The sequence below is a fragment of the Myotis davidii genome, unplaced genomic scaffold, assembly GCF_000327345.1.
Source record: "Myotis davidii unplaced genomic scaffold, ASM32734v1 scaffold1104, whole genome shotgun sequence".
NCBI lineage: Eukaryota > Metazoa > Chordata > Mammalia > Chiroptera > Vespertilionidae > Myotis > Myotis davidii.
Window position 1 is genome coordinate 132,113 of NW_006294679.1, and position 8,377 is coordinate 140,489.

The 8,377-nt window shown below is 46.8% G+C and overlaps 1 pseudogene; it reads left to right on the forward strand.

Moving 5' to 3' along the window:
* Positions 1–2,064: 2,064 nt before the first annotated feature.
* On the forward strand, positions 2,065–6,671 carry LOC102770985 (annotated as a pseudogene).
* The last annotated feature ends 1,706 nt before the right edge of the window (positions 6,672–8,377 follow it).

Genomic DNA, 8,377 nt, shown 5'->3' on the forward strand with positions numbered 1-8,377 from the left:
GAGGCCGGTGTGCAGGGTGGGGGAGCCCGCGGGGCCGCCTGCAGGGAGCCGGCGGGGGCTGGCGAGTCTTCGTGACGTCAAGACCAGCCCACCTGGGAGACAGCGCGGGAGCAGGGACCCCTGAAAGCAGCGTCGCCCCGCGGCGCAGCCGGTGGCTGGCTGGTGGGTGGGTGGTTGGAGCGTCCTCCCAGCACCGAAGGTCCCGGGCTCGATTCCTGGTCAAGGGCACGAACCTGGGTTGCAGGTTAGCTCCTTGCCCAGGTTGTGGTGCCTTTGGGAGGCAGCGGGTGATGTTCCTCCCTCCCTCCCTTCCACTCTCTGAAAAGCAGTGGAAAAAATATCCTCAGGTGAGAATTTAAAAGAGTTGTGGTTCCGGCTGGTGTGGCTCAGTGGTTGAGTGTTGACCTATGAACCTGCAGGTCGCCCTTTGATTCCTAGTCAGGGCACATGTCTGGGTTGCAGGCTTGATCCCCAGTAGGGGGCGTGCAGGAGGCAGCCGATCAATGTTTCTCTCCTATTGTTTCTATCTCCCTCTCCCTTCCTCTCTAAAAGGTAATAAATAAAGGTGCATTTTTTAAATTTAAATTAAAAATAAAGGTTGCTGGTTTCACCCAGGTTGGGCTCCTAGGAGAGGCAGCAGGTGGATGTTTCTCTCTCAATCAATCAAAACATAGCCTCAGGTGAAGATTGAGGAATAAATAAATATCCCTGGCTGCTGTGACTTCTGTGCACAGAAAGGTTGCCAGTTTGAGTCCCAGTGGGGGCACACGGAGCACATGTGGAAAGCCGTGATGTTCTGCTCTCACATCATTGTTTTTGTCTCTGCCCTTCTCCCTTCCACTCCCTCTAATTTAATAAATTAAAATAGAAAAGCGCATGTGCTTCTGCAAGGGCTCCAGTCCCCGCCTGCCCTCTGTCAGTGGAGAAGCAGGAACTTCATCCCTAGCAACCTTACCTGTTCACTGTGCTTTTCCTGGTAGCCCCACACCTGACTCCACCCCAGCTTCTTCTGTCCTTAGTTGAAGGTGGTATTTAGGGTGATGACTTCCACCATTTGGTGACTTCCTCAGTGTTTCCCGGTCTCTCCGTGCATACAGGAGGTGCACATGTTATGAAACGTTGATTTATCTGCTTGCTAATCTGTCCCATACCAGTTTGTTAGCCCGGCCACAGCAGCTTAGGATAGAGGAAGACTTCCTTCCCAACAGTTGCCACTCATTTCTCTGTCTCCTTGCCTGCAAAGTCCACTTGGAAGCTCTAGGTACATTAGTACAAGAGAAAAGGAGAGAATAATAGTCAAGAAACAAAAAAATATATATGACAGGGTCAGTCCTACAGAATCGATGGAGGTTTTAACATAGAAAAGAAGTGCCAGAAAGTGAAAATAGAGAAAATGGTTGGATGAAACTTACAAGAAAAAAAAATTCAGAATAACGGGAGACACAAGTATCTATAATAATAAAAGCGTAATATGCTAATTAGACCAGACAGCCAAACGACCTTCCGGACAAAGCCAGGGCTGCAAGGGCTGAGCCCCTTGCATGAATTTCGTGCATCGGGCCTCTAGTCCTATATAATAAAAACCTAATATGCAAATTGACCCAATGGCAGAACGACCGGTCGCTATGACGCTCACTGACCACCAGGGGGCAGAAGATCAACAAAGGAGCTGCCCCCAGCTCGCAGGCCCCAGGCCAGCCTGGCCCTGATCACCGGCCAGGCCTAGGGACCTACCTGTGCACAAATTTCATGCACCAGGCCTCTAGTAATTGTATAAGACCTAAGTTCTGAGCAGGAAAAAGGAAAAAGTCTACTTGTAGGCATATCATGAACTTTAAGGATGGCAAGAATAAAGAGAAGATTCTGAAAGCTTCCAGAGAGCAAATAGAGATCCTCCACCAAGGAATAGGAATCAGCTGGCAATTGGCTTCTCCTCACCAGGACTGGATATTCGGAGATAAGCAATCCCCAGAGAGTTCCACGAGGAAATCAATAACTTGAAATTCTGTACCAAGCAAAACTATTGATAAAATATAGGGCAGAATGAAAAAGGAAATTAAATATAAACTGAGAAAGCTTTGTCTCCCAAATACTCTTTTTTAGGATGTTACTTGAGAAAACAAGGAAGTTATCCAAGAAATTGGAACAGGTTGGCTCTATGAACTGTGGAACTAACTCAGAAAAGCAATGAAGGTAAGTCCCAGGATGCCAACTGTGTCGCAGGCCTGAGAACCACCCATCCAAATTGAAAAGTGACCACAGGGTCATAAGAGAACTTCCTGTAGAAAAAAGAGTCTGTTGATGTGGTCAGATCCCAGAAATGTGGGAAGGACCTATTCTTAGGATGTTATAAAATTCAAGGCAAAAGTAAAACGGCTGTTAGGAGTCCAGTAAGGGAAGGGGCATAAGACAAAAGTATATAAAAACCGAGTAGTATAGCCATAGACTACAGGTGCCTGGGCCGGGAGCTATGTTCATGTAGATACTGATTTTCACATTTCTAGTACAACTGTGGACAAAGCAAGAATCCAATATTTATGGTTACAAACAGTTTGTAAATGTTGACCATGATAATGTAAACAAGAACAAGAGAGATGATACAATATTTTTTATTTGACAAAGTGAAGAGATACTGCTTGTAGAAAAACATGAAATAGGAGTTTAAGTATATACAGGGTGACAGGGTGGAGCAAAAGGAGGTTTACAGTTTGTATGGAAAATGACACAATAATCTATACTAATAAAAGGGTAATATGCAAATTAACCATTACTCTGCAACAAAGATGGCAGCGCCCATAGCCACAAAGATGGCGGCACCGGCTGGAGCCATGGAGCCAGCCGGCCTCTGGGTGGCAGCCACGGAGCTGGCCGGAGTGGATGGGAGGCCTGGCTTACTTCAGGCGGGACACTTGGCTTCCTTCACTGCCCCAGCGACGAAGGAAACCAAGCCTCCTGCATGCCCCAGCCGGCTGCCAAGGCGCAGAGCAGCCGTGGCAGGATGCTCTGGGCCCATGGGCAGCGTGCTCAGCCGTGGAGCAGCCGGGGCGGGGCGGGATGCCTGGCTTCATCGCCAAGGTGACAAAGGCAGGTGTCCTGCCCCACCCCAGCCGCTCCAGGCCAGGCCTGTGGGCGGGGGGGTTGGGCTGGCAGAGGGCAGCCTGTACTCCCCACATGGCAGCGGCTGTAGCCTGCGGGCCGAGCTGAAGTAGTTCCCCCTCTCCCGTTCATGAATTTTGTGCACCGGGCCTCTGGTTAAATAATAATAAAAGAATAAACTGGGGTACTCACAACTATAAATGTACTTTTACCCCACCCTGTATGTAATCAATGAAAAAGCTAACAGTGATATTCCTGATTAGGTGTTGCAGGAAGAGACCATTTAGGGTCCCAGGTTGCAGGCTTGATCCCCAGGAGGGGGTGTGCAGGAGGCAGCCAATCAATGATATTTCACTCTCACTGAGGTTTCTATCTATCCCTCTCCCTCTCTCTCTAAAAATCAATAAAGGCGGGGGGGATTAAAACAAACCTCAGTGCCCTGGGTCAGCCCCCTCCCTTCCCACACTCGCTGATTAAGTCTGTGAAGGGACCTCAGGTACATGACTCAAATCATTAACATACAATTGTGCAATTTTTACACAATTGAATTGATGAACCAAATTAGAGCTTCAAGCCACTTTTCAATCTAACCTAACATTATGACAGTGAAAGTCGGAGAAAGAACTATAGTAGTTCTCTGTTATCCCTGTGGGGTGTGTTTCAAAACCCCCAGTGGGTGCCTGAAACCTTGTATACCCTGTTTTTTCCTGTACATACTTACCTACGCTAAAGTTTAATGCCTTTTCCATCTTAACTAAGCACTTACCACACCCTGTGGCTGAAACTTTTATAGTTTGGAAATTTCATTATGCTACGCAGAACAGCACACAATTTAAAACATGAATTGTTTGTTTCTGGAATTTCCATTTAATGCTTTCAGACCATGGTTGATCATGAATAACTGAACCTGTGAAAAGTGAAACCATAGTACATAGTTATAGTGAATAGGAAATGCGTAGCTTATATTTCATTGATAAAGTTAATTCAGTTGTCAAAAGCCCCTACGCATAAACCAGTTTACAGTCTCACTTTTATTCTCAATGTCCCCATGCTGTTGTCAGTCTCTCCAAAGGAGTTTCATTGTCAAGTCCTTCTGCCTGTAACTCTCTTCCCATGACAGCCACATGGCAACTCCCTCACCTCCTCAGAGTCTGCTCAGATGTGACCTCTCAGTGAGGCTGACCCTCGTCACCCTGCTTAAAATTTCAGTCCGCCCTCCCAATCTGACCCTGCTCCACAGTGTGCTTTGCTGAATTAAAGATGCCCTTCTCCTTAACATGGAACTTGATCACAAAGATTTAATGCCTGCTGAATACTTCAACATGATTTCTTTCATTTATAGCATTTATTTAATACTTTTAGACTCCTTTAGATTTGAAATTTTATAATTCTAGTGCATACATAAAAAAAGAAAATGTGAGCAAACTTTTTTATATTCAGAGTCCAACTCCTTCGTGTCACCCTTTCACTGGGAGTTATGTTCATGCCTTTCTACATTAAGTTGTCCTCTGTGCCATCAGAGGTAAAATGTTATATCCTTCCTTCAGTGTGGGCTCCAAGTGGCTAAAACCCATTTTGTAATTTTAAGACCCTTATTTTCTTTAAAATACGAGGAAGTGTCTGTGGGAAGTTTTTAGAGAATAACCAGGACTCTCCATCATTCTCAGATGGTCCCTAACAGGTTTGCTGACTGAACTAGAGAGGGTCCCTGTTGCCATAGGTGCAACCATCAAGTCCCCACAGATAGAAGTGAGAGCAGGTCAGTGGCTGATGCCAGACAAACAGTGGTATTTGATCCCATGGGGTATATATGGCCTTCCAATTTCACAAGTAGCAAAGTGGGGAAAAGTGTGTACCATAGAACCAGTGAGATACTGTTTGTAACGGTAACAGAATTTTAACTGGTTCTATCTTTTGATCCTCTTGCTAGGAAAAATTCGTTGCTAGGCATCTACCTTATTTTTGTTGTTGTTAATCCTCTCTCCATTGCTTTTTCAGAGTGGAAGTGAGAATGGGGGAGAGAAACATCAATGTGAGAGAGACACCTCAACTGGTTGCCTCCTGCACGCACCCTAATCTGGGTTGGGGGGTGAACCCACAACCCACGTATATGCTCTTTACTGGGAATCAAACCCATGACCCTTTGGCCAACACTCTAACCACTGAGCAACACCAGGCAGGGCTCTACAAATCTATCTTGAATAAATAATGATAAAGGTAGAAAATGTTATTTGTATTTATTTCTGGCAACAGAGGAATAGTTAAATACAATATGATAAATTTACTCAGAAGGCAAAACAAATATACAAGAGGATTTTAATTCTCTCTGTAAAATAATGCCCAGACTGTGGAGACCTTGTCCACCCGCCAGCACAGGCCCCTCGCCTTCACTGCTGTTCCATCTTTGCAGGCCTGCACTGCTTCCAGTTCACTACAATGGCGATATTGCTGTGCTCCTGGTTGACAATGACTCCAGCACATGCAAGGCAGGCTTGGGGAGGGCAAGGATGATGCCCCCAGGCCATCTTCCCCTCCATCGTGGGATGCCCTTGACACCAGGACATAATGGGGGCTTAGGCCAGAAGGACTCCTACATGGACAGTGAAGTCCAGAGCAAGAGGGCCATTCTGACCCTGAAGTACCTCATTGAGCACGGCATCATCACCAACTGGAACGACATGGAGAAGGTCTGGGACCACACCTTTTACAGTGAGCTGCGTGTGGCCCCCAAGCAGCACCCCATCCTGCTCACCAAGTTCCCCCTGAGACTTGAGAAGATGACCCAGATGGTGTTTTGAGACCTTCAACATCCCAGCCATGTATGTGGCTGTCCCTGTTCACTTCTGGCGGCACCACTGACAGTGATGGACTCTGGTGATCAGGTCACCCACAATGAGCCCATCTCAGGGGTACGCCCTTTCCCATGCCATCCTGCATTGGGCCTGGCTGGCCGGGACATGATGACTACCTCATGAAGGTCCTCACGAAGCAGGCTACAGCCTCATGTGACACCAGAGCTGAGCAGGAAATGTGTGTGACATCAAGAAGAAGCTGTGTTACAATGTCCTCAACTTCAGGCAGATGGCACCACAGCCTCCAGCTCCTCACTGGAGAAGAGCTGTGAGCTGCCCACCGGTCAGGCCATCACCACTGGCACACTGGCAACAAGCGGTTCCACTGCCTCGAGGCCCTCTTCCAGTCCTTCCTGGGCATGGAATCCTGGCATCCATGAAACTACCTTCAGCTCTATCATGAGGTGTGACGTCGATACCCCTAAGGACCTCTACGCCAAAACGGTGCTGTTTGGTGGGACCTCCATGTACCCAGGCATTGCCAACAGGATGCAGATCACTGTCCTGGTTCCCAGCACAATGAAGATCAAGATCATTTTGCCCCCTTAGTGCAAAGATCCAGGGCCCCATCCTGGACTCCCTATCCACCTTCCAGCAGACGGGGTCAGCAAATAGGGGTGTGAGAAGGCTGGTCCCTCCATCACCCACTGCACATGCTTCTTGGTGGACTGTGACTTGTTACACTCGTTCTTGACAAAACCTAATGTGCAGAAAATGAGATGAGATTGGCGTGGCTTTATTTGTTTTTGTTTATTTGTTATTTTGATTTTTTTGGCACTTGACACAGGATTTAAAAACTGGAAGAGTGAAGGTGACAGCAGTCTGTTGGAGCGAGCATAGAGGGATAGAGAGTTAGAAACATCAATCAGCTGCCTCCTGCACACCCCCTATTGGGGATGTGCCTGCAACCAAGGTACAATGCCCTTGCCGGAATTGAACCTGGGACCTTTCATTCCGCAGCCGAAGCTCTATCCACTGGGTCAAACCAGTTAGGGCAACATTCTTTTCTTTAACAGCCATTCAGGATATCATGAGATGCCCTGTCACAGGACGTCCCTTGCCTGCCCCAAAGCCACCCACTTCTCACTAAGAAGGACCAGTCTGCACCTGAGCCCACATAGGAGGGTGAATGCATTGCTTTTGTGTAAAGTATGTAATCCGTATTTTTACATTTTTGTCTCAGTACTTTTTTAAAAAATATATTTTTAATTTCAGAAAGGAAGGGAGAGGGAGGGAGAGGTAGAGAGAGGTAGAGACATCAATGATGAGAGAGAATCATTGATGTGCCTCCTGCACACTCCCAACTGGGGATCAAGCCCACAACCTGGGCATGTGCCCTGACCAGAAATTGAACAGAGACCTCCTGGTTTATAGGTTGATGCTCAACCACTGAGCCACACATGCTGGGCTCAGTACTTCTTTTTTTTTTTTTTTTTGGTTTGTTTTATTTTGAATGGTCAGCAATCATAGCCCCCTTTTTGGTCCCAACTTAAGATGCATGAAGGCTTCTGGTTCCCCTGGAGTGGGTTGGGGTGTGGAGGCATCCACTTATCTGCACATTGACTTGAGACCAGGTCAATAGAGTGCACACTTTAAAGGAAAAAAATGCTGAAAACTTAATGTTTGAAAAAAAGAAGAAGATATATAGAAATTCAAAATATTATAAAAATAAAAAATGTAAAAGTTATTAGTATTAAAATTAGATATCAACTACAATAAAAACAATCAAATACATGAAGGCTAAATAGCATGCTATTAAACAATGAATGGGTTACCAAAGAGATCAAAGAAGAAATAAAACATTCTGGAAACAAGTGAAAATGAAAACACAACAATTTGAGGAGAAACCAAGATGGCGGCATAGGTTAAGCGGAATCAGACCACTCAATCCTTCCTAACACAACTGGAGAGGCCCACAGAACAAACCAAAAAGCTGTGGGGAAAAAACCAAGATGGTGGCATAGGTAAACACCGGAGATTGCTGCCTCGCAAAACCACTTCAAAAATACAACTAAAAGACAAAACGGACATCATCCAGAACCACAGGAAGGCTGGCTCCTGAGGGGAAATTCAACTAGAAGGAAAGAGAAAAGCATACCGAGACTCAGAGGAGGCGCAGTGCGGAAAATACCTAAGGTGCGGAGTGCATGCAGAGCGGGCTGGCGGCTGAGGGCGCGGTTGTCTGTTTCAATCGGGAGGGAGTCTCAGGCTCTGAGCTCCAGATCCGGGAGAGTCTCTAGGGACCCAGACTCAAACGGGAGAAGTGGAACTGTCTGGTTTCGGTCAGAGCTCGAAGGCAGCTTTCTCTCCGAAGTTTGCAGCGCTTGCTTGGACTTTTAGAAGCAGAGCCTCTGGGGACGTGATTGAGAGCAATCATAACTGCTTGCTCCGCCCGTCCTGTAGATCCCCTGGGACCCGCCCCGCCCAAG